The sequence below is a fragment of the Lemur catta genome, chromosome 15 (genome assembly GCF_020740605.2).
Source record: "Lemur catta isolate mLemCat1 chromosome 15, mLemCat1.pri, whole genome shotgun sequence".
Taxonomy (NCBI): domain Eukaryota; kingdom Metazoa; phylum Chordata; class Mammalia; order Primates; family Lemuridae; genus Lemur; species Lemur catta.
Window position 1 is genome coordinate 46,765,935 of NC_059142.1, and position 23,357 is coordinate 46,789,291.

Here is a 23,357-nt window from a genome sequence, read left to right on the forward strand (position 1 = left end):
TCTAAAAATAGAGCAGAGCTGATTAATGAATGTCTCTAAAACAGAGATCAAACTCAGAGGTTGTACCAACACGGCTGACAAGCGTTCCTTTGGGACTTCGCACTCCTTCAGAAGAGAATTGCTCAAAACTGGGTTACCTAAGAGCTTGGCCTGTGTGCCCGACACTCCGCTTAGCTGGGGAGGGGCACTTCTCTGGTGACAGCTGAAGGTGGCATGGGGTGCAGGGCTCGCCTCCAGTCCCCTCAGCCTGCCCTACCCCTCCCAGTCCTGCCTGGGGTCAGGATTGGGGCATCTGCAGCCAGCCCCTGCCATCTCCCAGAAACCTGCCCCCTGCTTGGTTAGCCCAGGCTTCTGGGCATGGGCACCCCAGCGGTGGGATGTTAGACGGTTGAGGGATATTTACTGACTGTTAACCCGTGTCATTCTCCCAACAAGCCTACGGGGTCGATCCTTATTAGCTCCCATTTACAGAGGGGAGAACTGAGGCACCAGATGTTGATAACTTACACAGGGTCACAGAGTTCATAGATGGAGAATGCGATTTGGACCCAGGCACTTGGTTCCAGAGGCCACACACTCAACCACTGTCCACACTGCTCTCATTTGTCCCTACAGGTGCCCTAGTGACAGGTAAAGTCCCTGTCCGCATTGTACTGATGGGAATGGGAGATGTCTAGCTGGTGGAGAGAAACAAATGGCAAGGCAGGTGGGGATCTGGAGCCCCAGGTCCTAGTCTGGGCTCTGTACCCAATGTGCTCTGTGACCTTGGGATTGTCACTCACCCTCTCTGGGCTTCAGTTTCTTCATCCTTACCCTGCCTAATTATGCCATTGCTTTTGAGCTTTTGGCACTTGCTGGGCCTTGCACTGGTCACTCTTCACACATTATCCCATTTAAGCCTCCAAGAGCATCCTGAGGCTGAGGACACAGGGAACGTGTCCCAGGTCACCCAGAGGGCCCACAAAGTGGCAGAGTAAGAATTTGAACCTAAGTCTGCTTGGTTCCAAAGGCCCTCTGTTTCCCTCCATTTGACAATGAATCTCTGATGAGGTAATAGGCACAACAGCTCCAGGGGAGGGGACCGTGCCTTCCACCGGAGCAAGGGGGCTGCGCTCTAATGACCAGATGCGGGAGTTTCTCTGGGGAGTTGTGCGGTGTGCGGAGTGTCACAACTTCCCCCGACACATGCTCAGGGAAGGTCTTTATGGATGGAGGGCAGAGCAGGGAGCTGAGGGGACAGTGGCCACAGACAGACAGACTGGCCACCAAAGCCAAAGGAGGGAAGGCCGAGCACCCACTGGGCTCTGCACAACCCCTCCCTGCCCTGCATCAGAGGTGGACAGGGAAGCCGGACTGTGATGGGCCCAGGCGGCCTGCAGCCACCGCAGAGGTTTAGGGTCCCCCTTCCCTCCCGGGTGACAGATGGCTGCTTTCCTGCCATCACCTTTCCCCACCCTCACCTTTCCCCACTCTCTGACTTTCTGTTTTGAAGCTCCCTCAACTGCGGAGAGAATTCTCTTTGTCTCTCGAGGACGCTAAAACCTGGTACAATCAGTCTCTGATAATAAATGCCTTTTTTTGCAAGGGATCAAAAGCTCCCCAGACACTTTCAAAGCGAGCCAGGGCGCTCTGGCTATATCGTGCAGCCTGGAATCCTGAGTGGCTCGGGGGCGGGCGTGGGGAGGAGGCTGAGCGCTGGGACTGGGGCAGTTGCCAAGCCCCTCCTGGAGGGAGCAAGTGCCCTGATGAGCAGAGGGCAACTGGGAACAGAAAGGCAAAAGGGTCAAATTCCAGACCCCAGGCTCAGGGGCAGAGAGGACCCCTGCCTTGCCCCAGTAGGGGCTCCTACAGGAGGTGCTGGCAGCCATGGGTGGCTCTGCTTGGAGGAAGGTGGCACCCTGGGACATGGGGGGCAGGTCTGAGGGTAGCTGGCACCCTGGGCAGTTCCAGGCTTGGAGGGGAAGCTCTGCATGTTGAGGGCTGCCATGGTCACTGGCCTGAGTGGGTGGCTTCCAAACAAGGTGACCACCCCTTCCTCCCTGCAGGTCCTCAGAAAGCAAGGAGTGGGGCAGCCAGCCAGCTGCCACCAGCCTGTGGGTGCCCCAAGTCTCCTCCTGAACCAGGCTTGGTCTGGATTTAGCCTCCAGCACAGTGTCTTCATGAACCGTTATTCCCCAGCCAGCTGGACTCTCTTGGAGGGGTTGGGGGAGGAAGCAAGACACCCAGAATGTCCTCCCTTTGCGTCTACTTGGAGCTCACTCCTCAGCTGTGAGGTGGTGGCTATGGCCATGGGCTTTGGAGCCAGGTACACCTGGGTTTCAATCTTGTCATTCTCGGGCAAGTTGCTCACTCTCTGTATTCGTTGCCATTTGACGTGTAACTCATTACCCCAACACTTAGAGACTTAAAAAAATTTTATTTACATTTATTTATTCATTTTTTGAGACAGGGTATTACTCTGTTGCCTGGGCTAGAGTGCAGTGGTGTCATCATAACTCAATGCAACCTCAAACTCCTGGGCTCAAGCCATCCTCCCACCTCAGCCTCCTAAGTAGCTGGGACTACAGGTGTGTGCCACAAGGCCCAGCTCCTTTCCCCACCTTGTCCCTTTTCTTGCAACAAAATCAGTGTTGGTTTCCTCAGCACATTCAGGGATAGGGTTCAGATGATGAAGGTTCTCGGTCACTCCTAGCCTGGCACCTGCAACTTGACCTTGGGTCAAACTGGTTGGCCTGGACATGTGGCTGGGGGAAGGGGAGGGGAGGTGAGAGAGACCCTGACCCCCATGTTTCTAGAACCCTGGGGTGGTTGGTGGATGGTAGTTCCCTTCCTGAGCAAGAGAGCAAGGAGGGGGAGCTGGAGGTGGGGTCCTGTGAATCTGTGTGTGACCCTTTTTCTGTTGAAGCCTTTGCTGCTCTCTGGACTGTGAGCCAGGGACCTTGTTGGGGTCATTTCTGTCTCCCCAGCCCTTCCCTGGCCCACTCTCGTGTAGAGTAAGCATGTACATAGGATGGCACGCATGTGATGAGCACACTCTGGAGTCAGACAGGGCAACGCCTCTAACCTCAGTCACCAGATCAGCTGAATGGGGGTGTTGACGTCATCCAGCCTCAGAGGGTTGTGGTGAGGTTCGGTGAGACGGCGTTTACCCAGCACGGTGCCACCCTAGACAGTGTTCGCTGGATGTTAACTAACACCAGCGGTGGTGGACGTCATGGACTGAGCCCCTGGATCCTGCTCAGTTGGTCAGGAAGCCAGGGGGAAGCTCCGGCAGCCTCCATCTGGCCCACTCTCCTCCTCTTCTTTCTCCTTCTCCAGAAACTTGAAAATAAAGTGTCCCTTTCCTCAGTTAGCGAGCCAGTGGCTCCGGGCCTCCGCCAGGGAGCCAGCCCCAGGCCGCCCAGCAGGGAGCCCCCCCAGTAGACAAGGCCTTGCTGTGGCCTTTCACCTTTTAGCCTCTGGGTGAAGGACCATTAACCAAACTGCCTTCCCCAGTCTTTTGTGGAGGAGAGTCCTTTGTCCAGCTGTCCTCTACAAAGAAAACGTGGAATGATGGCTTCTGTCTGCACGCTGTGTCTGAGCACCGGGCTGCCATCTTTGTTTGCCCAGCCCTTTGTAATCTATAAAATTCTCTCATGTGCGCCATCCCATAGGTCTTCAGAGAGGTGACAATTCTTGCCCAAGGTCACCCAGCTGGCAAGTGACCGCGACAGGACTGGCTGCTGGGTCTTCTAATTCTCTCTTTCATCTCCATCTACTCTTCCAGGCTGCCCCGCAAGAGGCGGAAAGGGTTAGGGGATGGTTTGGGGGATCATTTATATTTGTCCCATGTCTGTCCCCCTATTCCTTACTAGGCAGGATTTCCAGATAAAACCAAGGGGAAGAGAGTTCCCATTTATATTTATTTACTGAGCTCCTCTTTTGCCAGGCACTTTATGTAAGTTATCACACTGGTTTTAACTTAGTCCTCCTGGGAAACCCTTGGGATGGGTGTTCTTACTGTTTACAGACGAAGAAATGAATTTCGAGAGGGCAAGGAAGGTACCTAAGACCACACAGTGCAGAGTGAGGGAGCAGGGATTTGTACTTGGACCTCCTGGAATTCCGTAGCCCGTCCCACTTCTGCCACCGCATGTGCCCTGCCTGGTGCTGGGCTCCCGTGTGCACAGCAACTCGGAACGACTGGGATGTAGGCCTGGGATTGCAGGTTTTTCCACACAGCGAGGTGGACACAGAGTTGGGGGAGTTGAAAATGGGTTTGGTGAGAGCTTGGGCTTTGGAACTCGGCAGACCTGGGCTCACATCCTGGCTCTGTGGCTCCATAGCTGTGAGCCTTGAACAAATCATGGAACATCCTGTGCCAAGTGAGAGAAATGTTCCCTGGCTTGCAGAACTGGCCATTATGGATATAAACTATGTGCGAGAAATAGTGCCCTGTTGCTCCCAGGAGACTGGGAGAGAAAGCAAAATGGCGCAGGGAGCTGCTTTGCTTTTTCTCTATTCCTTCCCCTCCACCCTCTCACTTGCCCTGTGCTACTACAAATAGAACAAAATACTGCATAGGCCTTCAGTAACAGGCTCGGTTGTGCTCGGAGGGTCACGGGGTTTTTATTCTGAGTCACAGACTTGCTACTACCTGCACGGTGACATAGGTTCCCTGGGAAGGTTGCCAGCCCCTCTGCTGTCCCCGGACAGAACACTTAGCCCTGAAGGCCAGGAAGAGTCTAATGACGGAAGCTTGTGAGGTTGAACACCTTCAGACCCCCAGCAACGCCACAGGCATAATCCAATCAACAAACGTGGAATGATCGCTTACTCTGAGCCTGGAAAGGGACCTGACTGTACCAGTTAGGATTAGGCTCAGCCGCAAGTGACAGAGCAGCTTAAACAAGATGTCAATTTATTTCTCTCTCCTCTGAAAGTCCAGAGGCAGGTGGTCCAGGATTGGGATGGGGTCCTGCTCCAGGAAGCATGGCAGACCTAGACTCCTTCCATCTTCTCTGTCTACCATGCATGTAGACGTTCCCAATGTCACCTCGTGGTCTGAGATGGCAGCTCCAGCTCCAACCATCTTGTCCAGACCCAGCAGGAAGGTGGAAGAGATGAAGAAAGGCAAAGAGTGTGCACCAGCATCCTCTTAGTGAAGATTCCTGAAGCAGCCATGTGATGCTTGTGCCTAGATACCATTGGCCCAACTCGGTCACATGACCATATTTAGCTGTAGGGAGACGTTGGATGTCATTTGCCCAGCTAAAAATTAGGGTCTCTATTACTATGGGAAAAGGTGGCAAGTAGCATTCTTCTGCATTAATGAGTCCAAGCTTTTACTATGGATTAGGCACCATATTCTACGTGCTTTGACTCTGCCATTTGATTCTTTTCATCCTCTTTATATAAATGAGAAAACTGATAATCAGAGAGGTTGAATAACATGTTCTAAGTCACCCAGGAAGGAAGTCGTGAAGCTGGGCTGTCAGGAAAAGCCTGTCTGACTCTGAAACCTGTGCCGTTACCTTTTCTATGAGGCCACTGCTAGGGGCTGGGGATACGCCAAATGATAGGGCACCTCCTCTCCCCAACGCTATTTGAAAAATGATATCATTGCCATTTTGTGGCTTTTCAGAATAAAAGATGACTGGTGTAGATTTTGGATACTGTTTTGGGTTGAATTATGTTCCCTGAAATTCCTATATTAAAGTCCTAATCCCCAGCACTTCAGAATATGATGCTGTTGGAAATAGGGTAATTGCAGATGTGACTAGGTTGAGATGAGGTCGTACTGGGTAGACTGGGCCCCTGGCCCAACACAACTGGGGTCATGTGAGAAGATGGCTATGTGAAGACGCAGGCAAGGGAGAATGCCACGTGAGGGTGGAGCTGGAGAGTGGGGTGAAGCAGTAGAAGTCAAGGAACACCAAGGAGCACAAACCACCAGAAGTCAGGTGAGAGGCATGGGACAGCTTTCTCCCTCACAGTCCTCAGAAGGAACCAGTCATGCGGACACCTTGATCTTGAGTTTCTAGACTCCAGAACTTGAGACAATAAATTCCTGGTATTTAAGTGACCCAGCCTGTGGTATTTTTGTTATGGCAGCCATAACAAACCGATATAGATGCAATGTGTTACCCATTGCTCTGCCTTGGAAACTATTTCAGATGGTTGTGAAGATGTGTCAGATTCTCAGGAAGGCAGGTGCCTGCATTTCCCTTAGATAGGGAAGGGTCACTTTCTTATGGGCTGTTCCCAGGCTTCACCCTGGGCCACCAAGTTCAATGCAACTTTTATTAAACTGCTTCCAGTGTTCCAGGCACTGTGCTAGGTGCATGGCCCAAAGACACCAGACTAGACGTAGAAGAAATAAAGGTGCTACACTCAACACAAAGGAAAGCCTTGATCTTGGCACTGGGCCTTTCTATTTTAAGCTCAGACATTCCCGGTCACTGACTACCTCATCGCCTTGGCATTGGGTAGGGTGAGAAGGCCCCAGTTTGCTTGGCTTCTCTGCCAGGTGAGATCAATGAACCCAGTAGAGAAGCTGGTATGCAAAGACCAAGTCCTGTCCCAGCGCATGCTGAGCCAAGCTGTCTCGGTATTTGAGTTGCTTTAACTGTAGCCACTTATCTCATGGGTTAGAGCATGCTGTACTCATGAATCCAATGTCCCCGTGTGCTCAGGGGCCAGTTGGAGTATCTTGCGTAGGAGTATAGGCTGCACTCCCAGCTCAAGTGGCTGATTTCCAGCCAAGTCTGTGCACTGCCGTGACGCCTTCTTGCTTCGTGTTTTGGGGCTCTGTCCCATCGCTCCAACTCTATGGCCATCATCTGGAGTGTGTGTGTGCATGTGTGTTGGGAGGGCATAGATTAGCTTTCCTCTTAAGAACAGCTAATACTCCTACCTCTCAACAGCAAAAACATCACACAACCCAATTAAAACAACGGGCAAAGGACTTCAGTAGATACTTCTCCAAAGAAGATACACAAATGTCCAATAAGCACATGAAGAGATGCTCAACATCACTAATCGTCAGGGAAATTCAGATAAAAGCCACGATGAGATACCACTTCACACCAATGATTAATAGGATGTCTATTATAAACACCCAGAGAATAACGAGTATCGATGTGGATGTGGAAAAATCAGAACCCTTGTGCATTGCTAGGGGGGACGTAAAATGGTACAGCTGCTATGGAAAACAGTACGGAAGTGCCTCAAAAAATTAAATACAGAATTACCATAGGATCCAGCAATTCCACTTCTAGGGGAATGCCAAAAACAATCAAAAGCAGAGACTGGAACAGATATTTGTACACCTGTGTTCATAGTTGCACTGGTCACAATAGCCAAAAGGTGAAAACAACCTAAATGTCATTGATAGAAGAATGGATAAAAACCATGTTATATACACATACAATGGAATATTAGCCTTAAAAGCAATGAAATCATGACACCTGCTATGATGTGGATGAACCTTGAGGACATTATGCTAACTGAAATAAGCCAGACACAAAATGACAAATATCATATGATTCGCTCACGTGAGGTACCTAGAATGGTATAATTCATAGAGACAGAAAGTAGAATCGTGGTTACCAAGAGCCAGCAGGAGTGGGGAATGGACAGTTAGTTTAAGGCACGAAGTTTCGCTTTGGGAAGTTGAATACGTTCCGGACATGAATAGTGGTGAGGGTTGCACAACAACGTGAATGTGTTCAATTCCACTGAACTACACACTTAAAAATGATTAAAATGGTGAATTTTGTTATGTATTTTACCACAGTAAAAATAAAGAATGGCTAGAGATAATATCTGCCATTTATTGAGCACTTATATGGCATTCCCTGGACAAAGCACTTTACATACAGTAGCTCTTCAAGGTACATGTGGTGACTGCCCTTGTTTTAAGGATGTGAAACTGAGGCTTAGAGAGGCTAAATCACGTGTCCTGGACCTCATGGGTTATAGTGAGATTCGCTTCCAGCTTTGCCTGGCCCCAGGGCCTCAGCTCCTACACACCTCACTGTGCGGCCTCCCGACTGCACTGGGTCTTGGACACTGCTGGATCGTAGCAGGCACTTGCCTGCCTGTGACCACTCATGGAGTCCGGTGTGGACCCCGGCGAATCCCTGGAGTTCACTGGAGGTGGCTGGATCAACGCTGTCTGTACAGCAGGCATGCAGAGACGTCAAAGTTGAAGCCATGAGTCAGACAAATCTGGGACTGTGGGTTTGGGGCTAGGGCTCGGGTAAGGCGAGGGACGAGGAGGGAACCGGCAGAATGGAAGAGTGGGCTCACAGGAGTGCACGGCAGACTCAAGTACATGTGGCTATTGAAAGAAGGAATATTGAAAATGACTTTGCTAAGTCTAATTCAAAACTGGCTTATGTCCTACAGGACAATAAAACTATACAGCCTTTGGGGCTATCTTTTCTACCAGACAAACATCATTTGTAACTTAATCAATGTTCTATAAGTTAGCATCTAGGGTCTGGACCTTAATCAATAATAAATACTAAGTCAAAGTGCCGATCCCTTCCTATTGACTGACCCTCGGGTCTTAGCCAGATCCTCTTTTTGGGGTGCAGCAGTGTCCCCCAGCTGCTGGGAATATCGGCTGCTGATGCTGATATATGGCTTACAGCTCTGTCCCCAACTGGGAATTGCCTGAGATTGATGGAAACTGCCTACCCCAAGGTTATACCCTCCCTCTCCCACCCCTGGCTGGTCTTGAACAGATGATACAAAGGCTGGTCCTCTTGTCTCAATTTGCAACATTGCTGATGGGTCATCTCAGCTCTGGCGCTTTCCATGGGATGGGCTGAGGCCTCGGCTGCATCCACCCTGTGGGGCACCTTCCCCCTCATCTAGTCCTTCCTTCCTTCCTCACCTCCCTGCAGGTGTGTCTCCTGCATGCACACCCCATAAGCCCCGTGCATGCGACTCCCTGTCCCGGAGGCCACATCTGGGGAATCCAATCTAACATGGGAGGACTTGTTAAACAACGCTCTAGCGTGACTTTGAAAGGGCATGAAGTCATCTTTTTGCTTTATTTCCAAGTTTTTAGATACTTTCTCTTAACAGAAGTTAGTGAGAATCTGTGCAATGAATAGACAAGAGTGGGTGGACAAGGCTCCGGGGACCCCCCCCAACACCTGGACAAACAGCTCTGGGCGCCGACAGGGGCCAGCGCGCGCCTCCAGCCCCGCGAGGTGCTGGGGATTCAAAGCGCTGCTCCCTGGCGGAGGTGAGAAATTTGACTGGGCAGCAGTTGGTGCCTAAGATCAAATGAGCTTCTCCACCTCCCGGGAGGAGCCGGAGAAAGCACGCGAAAGAAAGCGTGCTTCCATCCTCCGGGGGGTTGTTTTTAGTTGAATAAAACAGCCCGATTGAAAAAACTGCAGGGGCTAAGTGCAAAGCCAGTGTCCCCTCTGCCCGGACCCCTCAGCCACACCCCCTGGACAGCGCGCAGCTCTTGGCTAAGCTCGCGGTGAATCGGAAGAATCCGGTTCTGCTCTGCCTTTTACTTTCAGAGACAAAAATAAGGTTCTGGAAGGTGCAACTCAAAATAGACCTTTCATAAAAGATTCATTCCTGAACAGGAATGTCACGAAAGCGTGAAATGTGAAATAGGCTCCAATCTGAATTCCACTTGAAGTATTTGGTGGTAATTATTTTTAAAGTTCCCCCACGAAAGGCGCTTTTCAATTCCAGGAGAGCAAGTAACATCGGTGGAGATCGGGGCCGGATAATTTCTTCACTGGGGGTTAAAACTAGTTTCAAATTTTAGGGACTGATCTAAGGCATTTTGGAGAATAAGCATGAGTATTAAATGGATTTAGTCCCCCCCCCCCCCAAAAAAAAGCCTAGAGCCATTGCAGAAAAATGCCTGAAAAGCAGAGGCTCAAACCAGATGTAAATCACCTCCAGGAAAAGCCTAATGAGCCATTATTAACCTCCCGGTGGCTGCTAAAGACGTGTGCACCTAAGGTTTGACAGCTGTTGCATCCTGAGAACTCTTGTGAGCCTCGGGTGGAGGGTGAGGCTGGTTTTGTCTGTGGTCCCCCTATGTGGGGACTGTCTCTGCCATAGGGGATCCCCTCTGGAAACACACTTGCTTTCTACCAACACTGTGTATACCTGCAAACAAATCCACGTTGACAAGAGCAACAAGTTCTGGGCAGCCTCTAGTGCCACTCCATCTGGTTTTCTTCCTCTTGGTTTTTCTCCCCAGATCATTTTACCACATTGACTAGCAAGGGGTGGGGGGTGGAGGGCTTCTCTTTCCCTTTCCTTGAGGGCTTGGCATGGTATCAATGGCATAAGTCGAGATTCCAGGCTCAACAGCCTTCTGCAGAGGGGTCTCAGTCCCCGGCCTCACCTGCACAGGGCTGCTTGGGGGTCTATTCCACCTGTTTGGTCTCCTTGCCCCCTGGGTTGGTTCCCAGTGGCCGATTTCAGATCCCTAAGATCTCTCTGTAGGTCCCAGTACTTCCCCTCTAGAATAAAAGTCCAGAGTGGTAGCTTTGAAAAGTGGCCTAGTCATATATACCGGACCCTTCTCCACACCCCCTCCAAGCCAGAGAAAATAAAACAAACCCCCAAACGCTTGAAGTGGTTATGGCCCTAACAATTCCCAACGGCCACTGGGTTTTCCTTCTGATCCTTTATGGCTGATAACGTTAATTGCTGCTCTCATCCACAGGTGTGCTTTCTGGAAGGTTTGGAAGGAAGGGAAAGAATGCCGCTAAGTCACTGGGGTTTGGTTCCAGCAATTCTTTCCAAGGTGGAGAGAGATCCAGTGTTGGGGGCCCCCCAGACAGAAGTGGAGCCCAAGTAGCAAGCCAAGGCCCAGGAGGCCCTGGGACAGGCCAGGACGGGAAGACCTGTGCTGGTGGCTGGGGCTGGGCCAGGGGCAGTGGCCCTCAGGGACAGGCTCTGGGCATAGCTAGGGGATACTGCCACTGCCAGACCCCAAGGAGTGAGCAGCGGCTGAGCAGGAGTAGGGAGGAGCCGGGCATGGTGTCCATGTCCCTGCAGACGCCAGAGGAGCCAGGGCTTCCCCTGCATGGAGTTGGCCGCAGCAGGGTGAGGGTCCCTCAGCCTCCCCCTTCATGCCTCCCTCTGTGAATAGGGTTTCTGGCAATGAAGGATCATCCCAGCAACGGGGCTGTACTCCAGACAGGAGTCTTAATAGAATCCCCAACGCTCAGGTCGGGTGATCAACTTATCCTGGTTAGCCCCTGGCTTTGGGATTTTGGCACTGAAAGTACCTCTTCCCTGGAAACTTTTCAGTGCTGGGCAAACTGAACCCCTTGGTCACCCTACCATTAGGCACCCCACCCCCGGAACTGAGGCAGATCTGCCACAGAGGAGCTGATAGGAGCCCGAGGTTACCTTTGCAACACCTAGAGCAGGTGGAGTTGGGCATTGTATCATAGGACCCAGCTGTACCCCCATTTTAAAAAGAGAGAGAGAAAAGAAAAAGAAAAATCCTACATTGGCTTTTGGAGGCCAGAACCCAGTTTCTAGTCTTTAGCACACACAGACCACCCAGGCCTGTGCACTGTGGGTGCGTTTGTTTCTTAACACCTGCCAGGCACCGTCGGTGGTAATAACACACATATTCGTTAATCCTGGGGTACTGACTGCGTGCCAGCCACAGTTGCAGATGCCTGTCACACAGGAACACATTTAATTTTCAAAACAATTCCATGAGATGAATACGATTATCCCTATTTTTTCATCTGGGGAAACTTAAGCACAGAGAAGTTAAGACATTTGCCCTGGTAGCAAGTGTGAGAGCCCCAAACAGAGGCAAGAACAAGACCCCAAGGTGCTGAGGCTGCGTAGGCAGAGAAGCACCGGTGTGATTACTGTGCAGTGTGACCAGGGCGCCCCTGCTGGCAATCAGCATCATACCAGATACTAGCGGGGTACAGCCATTTCATTTATTTGACAAATACTCAAGTACTGTTCTAAATTTGTGAACAATTATAAACTCATATAACTATTGAGATCACCCTCTAATGCAAATACTCTGATGCCATAAAGCAGGAGTTCTCACCTGGAGGTGATTTGCCTCCTGGGGGACGTTTCATAAAGTCTGGAGATATTTTCGGATTGTCACAGCTGTGGAGGGCAAGGTGGTACTGGTGTCTGTGGGTAAACTGCTAAACATCCTTCAGTGCACAGCACAGCACAGCACCCACAGCAGTTCTCCAGCCCCCAAGTCAGTGGTGCTGGAGTGGAGAAACTGCCCTAACTGATGGGCGCGGCGGGGCCCTGGACGTGCACCCTGGGAACGGTGGTCTCCATTGCCCCCTTCCCCACAGTAAGGCTGGGGCGGTTTTCTGCTGGTTAGCTTCCTGCTGTCTTTTCTAGGGTTCACCCCAGAGCGCTGGATCCACTTCCTAGTCACTGTGCAAGCAGCTGCTCTCCTCTGGCAACACCACCCAGCTTTGTTCTGGTTTGTTAAGACAGTGAACTGGATTTTACAGTTATTGCCCTTGAAAGCCCCATAAATGGCGTTCACAGCCATTAGCGGGGCTGGGGGTTGCCAGATCAGTAGGTTTAACTTGGTAGGATGACTCACACTCAAATGCCCTCTAGGGTTCATCCAGCTGCTCTGTTGCCCAAGCCTCTGCCAGGCTGCAGAAACGGCGGCCAAGGACAAAGCCAGAGTTCAAACGGGCATGAGGCTGTTCCTGGGGAACACCTCCAAGCTTGTCGGGCCACTGCTCGTGGCAGGCACCTGCTCTGAGTGGGGTGATGAGGCCACTCGCAGACCCCAGCCTCCATCCTTTGCCTCGTCGTCGTGGGCTGCTATGTTTAACTCCAGGGGATTTGAGCCAGCTGGGGTTAAAACTGGAACTTTCTCCTCAGGGGCTTGGAGGCCTAGCAGCTAGGCCTGGAAGGGTTTCAGAGGTCGTGCCATCTCTCCTTGCTGCACAATAAGATTCTCCCTAAGGAGAACCAGTTACATAATTGGTGGAGCCTAGTGCAAAACGAACACAAGGGGCCCCTTGTCAAGAATTATTAAGAATTTTGAGACAGCAACAGCAGAGCATGAAACCAAGTGCAGGTTGCACACTCGTGAAGCCGGCCTTGTCCCCATGTCATTTTGTGGTCCAGGACCTGTCCACATTTACCAGGGACAGTCTTGGTTTGCTGCTGTTGTCCCAATGTGACTGTTAAGAGTTCCTCTTTCACTCTCAACACTGTCCTGGTTTGGACAACAAATTATGTGGTCACCTTATAATTATATGACAAACTTCTAGGTAATTGTTCTCTCATCCTATTTATGTTGTAATGTCACACAAAGTCTAGCCATCGCATAATTTTGTTTGGGAGACAAAGTGATAATAACCCTTTTTCTTGACCATTATGGTTTACTGAGCACAAGTGCATATACTAACCTCACTTCATTCTCACAACGATACCTGCAGGACAGGGAAATATCTATTTGCAGCTGGAATAAATGAGGCTTAGAGATAGTAAATGGTCTTCTCAAGGGTGCTCAAGTGGCTAGTAAGTAGCAGCTCCAGGATCCAAGCCAGGATAGCACAGTTTCCAGCTAAGGTGGCCAGTTGTCCAGTTTGCCAGAGTGAAGGGATTCTTTGGGTTTGGACTTTCAGTTTAAAACTGGGAAAGTCTTGGGCAAACTCGGACAGACTAGTCACTTACTTTCCAGTCTACCATATGAGGCAGAGTTCATGAATAATTTTTGAATGATAATTTTATATTAAATATTGTATGACAATCCTTTCTAAAGTTGGACTTCCCTTTAATACTAATGAGGGTTTTGCCATGACTGGTGGGTGGGGTATAAAGGCAAGATGTTCCAGTCGAGAATGATTCCTAGACAACATTTTGTTGTATATCCTCCTAGACCTTCGACTACATATGTGTATATACATGCACATATAATACATGTTTGGAATCTTGCTTGGTAATAGTTTTTCATTTACAGGTGAAATTAGCAAATGTTTCCATTAAAGAGCCAGGTATTTTGCTTTGCAGGCCATATGGTCTCTGTCGCAACAACTCAACTCTGCCATTGTATTTTAGTACAAAAACAATATTTCAAACCATAGACATGTCTGTGTTTCAATAAAACTTTATTTGCAAAAATAGGCAGCAACCCAGATTTGGCTGGTGATCCCTAGTTTGCCAATCCTTGATCTGCAGCATAAACATCTTTCCATGCCAGCTGTTAAAGGATACTTTGCAAAAATATAAAATTGTGATAGTCGTGCAAATATAAAATGGCCACATCTCAAAGATTTTATTGAAGTCATTAATTCATGAGGGAAACCCCAGAAAGATGTTACAACCTGTTCAAAGGAGAATCTGAAGGAAAAAACATATAGTGTCTTAGTCTGTTTGTGTTGCTACAACAAAATACCTGAGGCTGGGCAATTTATGTGCATATAAGAAGATATATATAGTGTCTTTGTTTGTGTTGCTATAACAAAATACCTGAGACTGGGAAATTTACAAAGAACAGAAATTTATTTTCTCTGAGTTCTGGAGGCTGGGGAGCCCAAGATCAAGGGACTTGCTGGTGAGAGCCTGGTTTCTGTTTTTAAGATGGCACCTGGTTGCTCTGTGTGTCCTCTGGAGGGGAGGCACACTGTGTCTTCACATGGGGGAAGGCAGAAGGACAAGAGAGCTGAACGCCATGTGAAGGGGCTTTATAAAGACCTAGGAACTCTCATGCCCTAAGCACCTCTTAAAGGCCTCCTTGTTCATACTATCATATTGGCCATTCATTTTTAACACCTGAATTTTGGAGAACACACATTGAAGCTATAGCATATAGACAATCAGAGTGATTGCTGGGTTTAAGGGTGTATTTACTTTTAAGGCATCAAGTCCACACTGCTCAGCTGCCCGTGCAGTGGCTGTGTTGGAGAGAGTGCCCATTTTTCCACATCTTTGCCAAAACTGGGGTACTGAGACATACTGTTCTTTTTCACCTTAGCTAATCTGAAAGGGGGGAAATCTGTCTTGTTTTTTTAAAGAACATTTTTAACCAGTGACTTTTCCTCTCTACACTCTGTGTCTGCATGGTGCCACACAGATCCGTGACTCCTAATCCACCCACGTGGGTAGACACATTCACCCTGATGTTCAAGGGACATCCCTACTCAGCCAGTCCTGAATGGCACTGCACATGCTCCCCCCAGCACCCTCCTCATCATGGTCCCCGTCGACTCTTACCCATTCCACGACACGGCGCCACCACCTACCCAGTTCTTAGCCAGGAAACTCCCAGTCATTCTTGGCTCCCGTGTGGTGCTCTCCGAATGGGCCCCTTCCAGTCTGCCCACCACTACCCTCCACCCCAGGCTGCACTGCTTGCTGTTCCCTTATGCTCTTTACACCTGGGGTGGCCTCTGCCACGACATCCTCACCCTTTGTAGCAAGCGTGCTGTCCTTGCTGGTCTCCCTCACTAGACTGTGGGCTCACCGAGGGCAGGCACAGCCTCCACCTCCCCCCACCCCATTCATTCAATTGCCTGGAAACAGTCCCTGTGAGGGACTGCATAAATGCTTGTAGAAAGAAGAAACCAGTGATCTCAAGCTCAGTGACCAGGAATCTTCCTTACCTCCTCCCCTCTGGCAAAGTGGCTTCTCTTTTCTCATTCTCTGGTGGAACCGAGTGCCTGCCCTGTGCTGGGCACACGGTCCCGTTGACTCTCCCTTCCTCGCGTCTTGCAGTGCCTGGGCCCTGGGACAGGATGCTCGGAGCAACCTCGCGTCCCATTGAAAGCTCCTGCCACGAAGTGGCCCCCGCACCATTATGTTAATATTTATGCTCAGAACTCAGTGCCCGCGTCACAGCCCATGGGGTTGGCTGCAGGTGCTTGGGACTCTGTGATGGCCAGAAACGTGGGTGGCTGTGACTTTGTGGGAGATTAGAAGCAGTAAGGCAACGTAGCCTAAAACTCTGGCTTTGGATCAGGCAAGTCTGGGCTTCTGTCCTCGCTCTGCCCCCTGCTGGCTGTGCATCCGGGGTAGGTCACTTCACTTGAGTGGGTTTCCCTTTCTTCATCTCCAAAACGAGGATGATAACGGTAAATCAGCCTCCAGCTGTCGTTTGGATCACCTGAGTCAGCCGTGTAAAGCCTTCAGCACGATGCGGGACCGGAGGGAACCCTCACAAAGATGAGCACCTGTTGGTGAACAATGGTCCCCAACTCACCTCACAGAGTACGGTACTCCTGAAGCCTGGGAGGGTGGGCTAACCATCCCACCCCACCCCCGTAGTGGATCTCTTTTGGGTTTAGAGGGATGTCGACAAGAACACTGACCATTGCTCCAGGCTGAAGGCACACGCAGAGTGCTGCTTGCATATCTTAAATGACCTGAATGTACCAATACGCTGGCATTTCAGCTCTTAGCATTAATTTTTAAAAATGTAAAGTTCAATTAAATTTTAAAATATGTATTTTTACTCATTCCCGTTGCCCGATCTGAATTACTGAAAAATATAAATGAGGGCTCATTTGGGGAAGGTTTTGCTTTCACAAGCTTTTAGAAAAGCAATCTGGGTTAAGAAGTATTGTCAAGTAGAAATTCTGCAGACCTCCCTCAGTGAATGGATCAGTGTCTTTTTATATAACCCCATCACTTGCACTGTCGACAGGTCCTGCAAAAATGTTAGAGAAATTTGTTCCCTCGAGTAGATTAAACATTTCTCTTCAGTTTTATTTTATTGTCTTTATTGGTTTAGCTCATTCTTTCTTCATAAGTAAGATATTTAAGCCCAGTCCCTGTTGATCTTACCATGAATTCTGGATCAGAAGATTGGAAAACCATACAACTGGGCTGCTCTGGGCCACTAGGAACCTCGGAGCCTCTAAGCTCAATGGTCCTGGCACTGCTTAGCCGTCTCTCCCAGACCCCTCCAGTGCTGCCCAGAATCTTTACCACCACCCTCCAACCCAGCACCGCCACCTCACCGCAGCCCCTCACGTTTGGCAGACACGCCTGCCTCCTAGTTCTTTGAGAAAATCCAGGCTATCAGACTGACCTCTCTCGACCTCCTGCCTTCACACCAACACATCTAAATCCTGGCTCTCCCTTCTCTTCTTTCCTCCAGCTTCAGAGGAAGAGACTCATCTTGCCCTCTGAACTCTGAATCAGTTCCCGCCCACCTGCGGAGAGTCCTCAGGTATCACATAAACATGCTCAAGTCTTCTACTCTCTTAAAATAACAACCACCTAAAACCCCCAGGTCCCAAACCCTCCCCTCATCCTACGGCCTGATCTCTGTCTGTCCCTTCCCTGCCAATCTTCTTGAAAGAGTTGTCCCCAGCTACACAGGCCGTGTCATCACCTCCCGTGCACCTATCCATCAACTGCATGCTGGCTGCTGCTCCTGCCTTCTCTCCCGTGTGCTTGCCAATAAGGCTAAGGACATCTTTGTTGCAAAATCCCATAAGCACTGTTGAGCCCTTATCTGACCAGATTTCCTTGCAGGCTTTGACTGTTACCCTCTCCTTAAAAAGCTTTTCCCTCCTTTGGCTCCTAGGTCACCCCTCTCTCCCCGTTTTCTTCATGCCTCTTAACGATCCGTCGTCTTCTGGGACTCTACACTTGGTCTGTTACTTGCCCTATAAATTCCCCTCTGAGGGATGCGTCCAAACCCAGAGCTCTGGTGACCACCCACGCTCCCTTCCACGACAGCCCTTGATGATTCCCAGCTCTCTTTCCTGCTCTCAGAGCCCCACTCCCTTGGATCCCACAGCCCACCAGACTTGTCCCCTTTCATTCCTGTGGGCCCTGCAACCTTGAAACATCACAAAACATGTCAGCATCCTCCTCCCTCGTGGGGTAATGGACATCTGTTGCTTTTTAATTCCCAGCATCCATTTACCTCCTAAGGATGTAATTCCACTTTTCCTCAGGGAAACATCTGTCTCCTACTCTCAGTGCTCAGTCTGGGGATGGAGTTAACATCACTACTAGTTCTAGATACAGGCCTGGCCAATCAGAGCATCATATTCCTCTAGACGCTGGGTTGGGCATATGACCGTGTTGGAGCCAATGGGTCTTGATGACACTATGCTGGGACTTTTAGGAGCGAGGCACGTCCTCCTGTCAGACTCAAACTTGGGAGAATATAGGCTTGAAATTTACCATCTTGTCACCACATGCAACTTGAGAAAAAAAGCAGATATGAAGTCAAACAGGGAGACTGAGTCCTGGTGACATCTTTTGAACTCCTGGATCAAACCATACCTGAATCTAGATAGACATCTCTTAACTTGTCGGTTATCTTAGTTAATCCCTTCCCTCTATTGCGTGTCAGGGTAAATTGGGTTCTCTACTGTCTGAACTGAGAGACTGAGAGCGTTCTGATACTTGGAGCAATGAGATTCTTATGGGACTTTGGCCAGGGGCACTGTACCGCCTTTTCTTCAATCTCTGTCACCCTGCTGACCTCCCTGGTATTTACGGAGGAGCTGAGTACAACAGGGTCTGTGCAGATTCCGGCACTGAGCACCTCCGAGGTTATTTAAAGGAAGGGGTGGGCCTGGGAGATTCTCGGGAACTCTTTTAACCCTAAAGTCCCAAAAGTCTATAAAAGTGCTCAAGGATTGTAACTTCATACCACCAATAATGCTGCAAAAATCTCATCTGGATGTGAGTCAGCTGCCAGCAAAACCTTAAACACTGGCTCCACTTCGGTGTCAAATTGTAATTCTCCTCTTTCATCTTTCCCTGCAGTTCCTTCTGTTTTTCATTTCTCTTGATTTCTTTCTTGGAGCTTTTGATCTGTTTTCTATTGTTATCATTCAGGCATCTCATGCTCGAACTTTCCAAGTCCATGTAATCCAACCATAACAACATCTGGGCTCTGCGGTCGTGTATTAATGTTAGTTCCTCCTGATGCGTTGGGACTGGGTTCTTTGTTGGATTATTTTATACCTTTGTTCCACGAAGCTGGTTTTCCTTCAAACCTTAGCCCGAGGATTTTCCAGGGAAGTTTCCAAGGTGGGCAGGATGTAAGCAGAGCTCTCGGGGAATTTGCACTGCTATCTTGTCTTGCTTATTTGCCTCACCAGCGATCTTCACACCCCTTCGCTGCTGACAACTTGGCTCCTTGGAATTCTGCTTCCAGGCCTTAGGAACGGCCCCCAACCCAGCGTTAAATTGCGTCTGCTAGACCTGGCAGAATGATAGCTCTGCTCCTCACCTGCTGTTTGGTCATGGACAAGTCACTTAACCTCTCTGAATCCTCTGAATTCCACTTTCTCTGGAGTTCCATAGGGAGGGTGATTTAAAAGCATAGGACTCTTGTGAGGATCTCATGAAATTTAATGCGATGCTTTATATAACACACCCAGCACAATATAGTGATAGCAACTTTTTTTTTTTTTTTTTTTTTTTTTTGACACAGAGTCTCGCTTTGTTGCCCGGGCTAGAGTGAGTGCCGTGGTGTCAGCCTAGCTCACAGCAACCTCAAACTCCTGGGCTTAAGCGATCCTACCGCCTCAGCCTCCCGAGTAGCTGGGACTACAGGCATGCGCCACCATGCCCGGCTAATTTTTTTTATATACATATATTTTAGTTGGCCAGATAATTTCTTTCTATTTTTAGTAGAGACGGGGTCTTGCTCTTGCTCAGGCTGGTCTTGAACTCCTGACCTCGAGCAATCCACCCACCTCGGCCTCCCAGAGTGCTAGGATTACAGGTGTGAGCCACCGCACCCGGCCAATAGCAACTTTTTGTTGGGTTAAGAAACTTCATTAGGTGGCTTCTATTATACCATCTAGCCCCAGGGGATATTATTATTCCCACTTTACAGATGAGGAAACTGAGGCTGAGGAAAATCAACGTCAAAGTTTGCCTCTCTTCTCTCTCCCACGCTGTCTGACCCATAATTGGGACATACGGTCATCACTTCCAGTGCAGGAGCTATGACGCCTGTCCTTTCTCCCACCAGTGTTGCTGTGGCTTTTTAGGCTGCGATGTCATCACCGGGTACTAGAAAGTAGCAGTTTTCACTAAGTCCTAAGACCACATTGCATATCTCTGTTGAATTTGACTTTGTTTCTTTTTTTTGTAGAGAGGTGGGGTCTCATTTCTGCTCAGGCTGGTCTCGAACTCCTGAGCTCAAGCGATCCTCCTGCCTCGGCCTCCCAGAGTGCTAGGATTATAGGCGTGAGCCACTGCACCTGGCCTTGAATTTGGTTTGGATTAGCAAACTTCCTCCTCCTTAAACTCTCCTTCCCTCTAAATCTTTGCAAAGGACAGAAACCAAGTTTGAACTAGAGTTATCAGAAAGCAAAGGAAAACCTGCTGCCTTAGGTAAGGGAAGCATCCAGGGGTGGATGTGATGCTAGCTGAGCTGGCTGAGGCCTCCCCCTCCCTTTCTGGCTCTTGTCTCCATCCAGTCTTTATCCTCTCTAGGTGGTGGAAGTGGCCCCTGGCAGCACGAATCCTTCCAGCAAAAATCCCCAGGAGGTCCCGCTGGTCTTCTTGCATCACGTGTCCAACTCTAGGACAATCACTGTGGCCAGGCCTGGGTCATAAGCACGTGTTCTGCTCTCCAAAAAGATTGTGTGCACCTTGTACCTGGATGTCCATTCTTTCCTCTTTTATTGTTACTCTTGAGTGCCCAGCTTGGGACAGTCCATGTCAAATGGGCAAATCACTGTAAAATGAGCAAATACTTTAAGAGACACCATCATTTGTTTATGAACCTCACTTTGGCCGATAGGTATGGCTGAGAAAGCCAAAGGTTAAACAATTACGGAGATACCACTTTACACAAAATGGACAAACATAAGAATTTCAGAAATGCTTTCTTCGTTTCTGATTAATCTTCTAAGCTTGTCTGCAGCCCAGACAGTCTGTCAAGTTAATAACACCAAACACAACTGGAAAAGTTCTAAGGGGGTTCATTTTAAGGAACCAGGAGATGAATCTTTTTTCTTCAAAGAAAAAAATTTCCTGACTTTGTCTGTTGTGTAAGTTTGGAAGGATACCTGCCCAAACAAGGACCATTTTATTAGTAAAAGCAGGGGCATTTCAGATGTGCCAAGTGACCAGCAATATCAGCATTGTCTTTTCTGGTGAATTCTTTCCTCTAGATATTATAGCACTGGAAACATTGCCTTTCCATTCAAGTTCTAACATAAAGCCCAGCAACATCTCATTCGTGAAGACCTGTCTCCTTAGGAGGAAGTGAGGCTCCTTGCAGGAGCTGGGTTGAATCTTACTTCAATTGGCAAACTTCCTCCTCCTTAAGCTCTTCTTCCTCCCAGATCAGTGGTTCTCATAGGTGGTGGTGGCAGGGTGGTTTTGCATCCCAGGGGACATTTAGCGGTGTCTAGATACATTTTTGTTCATTACAAATGAGAGCCTGTCACCGTCGTCTAGTGATTGCTCTAGTGAGTGGAGGCTGGGACGCTGCTAAACATCCTATAAAGCACAGGACGGTCTCCCACAACAAAGAATGACCCAGCCTCAAATGTCACTAGTGCCCAGGTTGAGGAACCCTGCCTTAAATGAACAGCAACAACAAAATGCTGCAAAGTAAGGCGAGAGTGCCCGTGGAATATTTAAAAGTGCTCTTCTGTTTTTAAATGCCCCGGGAACACAGATGGACCTACAGACGCACGAGTAACAGGCAGAAATGTGTAATTTTGCTGATATCGTTGAAGCAGATTATTTACTAGTCAGTCATGGACTAGTCTGACTTGATTTACCTTTGGGCTCGGAAGTAACGAGTGCATTTCTCAAGAAAATGTTGTTTACACCAACATCTTCTTTGCACTAATGAATTCTGGCCTCTCCTCCACGCGTTTCTCTGTAAGTGGGATCTGTCCGTCTTCCCGTGGACGCAGGGGACACCTGCCAAGAGAGGGAGGCTAAGAGGAGCCATTGTGATTCTGAGCTACCCAGTTTCAAACTCCTTTGAGTCCGGTGCCAGCCTTGGCAAAAACGCTTTCCCCTGAACAAATGCTGTTTAAAAATCCGAAGGCAGCTGCGTGGGAGCGAAGTCCAAGATGGCAGAAAGGGACAATGGAGCCCTGCTGGCTTCCTGCCCGCTGTTTTGATCGGCCAAAGCCTTGATTCTCCATCCCTTCTGTGCGGAGCCAGATGAAAGCCGGTGTCGGCAAGCATCCTGTTTGTGATGAAGGGGTGTTTACTCACAGGATGGCACTGCGGACAGCCTCGCCCAGCCCTCCAGGAAACAGCCAGATTTGGAATCGCTCAGTCGGGACAAGAAGGCCGAGTCCAACATGGCACCTGCAAGGACCCCTCCTGAGTCAATCCTCACTTAGCATCGGGTCCTGCTGGGGGACTATGCTGTCCTTTGGTGTGTGTCCTTGCTGGGCCTGGGGTCAAGGAGGTGGGAGCAGAGGAGGGTGAAAGGAAGTGAGCTGTGCAGAGGAGAATGGGGAAGGCTCTGCCGTGCAGCATGGCTGAGTGGACCCAGCCGCGGAGCAGGCTGGCTGGGTACTTGGTGACACTGCCTCTTGATCAGCCAGAGAGGGCCAGTGGGTGGCAAGGCCAAGCTCAGTGCCCTGTGGAGTTTGAATCCCCTCATCCGGAGCTTTGCTGCGTCTCTGTAATCTTCCACCTGCCCTCGCCGGGATCCCGTTCTGTGCTCCTCACCTTGGCTGGGAGGCCTGACCGGGCTTCTGCTTGCTGTTTGGACCCTGGACAAGGTTTATCCTTAGAGAGGGTCAGTATCCAACCCCTGACCTTGGTAAAATTGGAGCCTCAGACCGCTCTCGGTGGCCCAGAACGCAGTGCTGCCTGCCCACTGGGGACAAGGTGTTGGTTTTGTAGCTGCTCTACCAAATGGCATGCCAGCCCAGGACGGGGAGGCCCCTGAGGGTTCTGCAGGTGCCCTAACGTGGGGAAGCCATGGTCTTGCCTGGGGCGCTGGCCGGCCTCCCTGCATGCAGCACAGAGGCCAGCAGAAAGCCCTGCCCTCCACAGGTCTGGGGCCGGGGTCCCCTCTCCGGTCATAGCCCCTCCCTTCGTTAGGGAGCTTCAAAGGAGCTAAAGCATTTTCATCCAACTCTAAAGCATCAAAGAAGCCATGTCCATAATCCCACCAATCAATCACACATTATTTACATTCCTCCACGGCCCCTTTCATTTTTCATCTGTAAAAATCTACGTTTTTACGAAGTTATAATTGTGGAACATGTATATTTCATTCAGCAGTATTCCCTGTATATTCCAAGGTGCTACGTCGTACCCGTATTTATTCTTTTTGCAATTGCCTAATATACCACTGAGTTAATTACACCACAATCTCCTTCATTATTCCACTATAATTCTACATTTCTTTTGCTTTTAGATTCTTACTAGTACAAAGAGGTAAT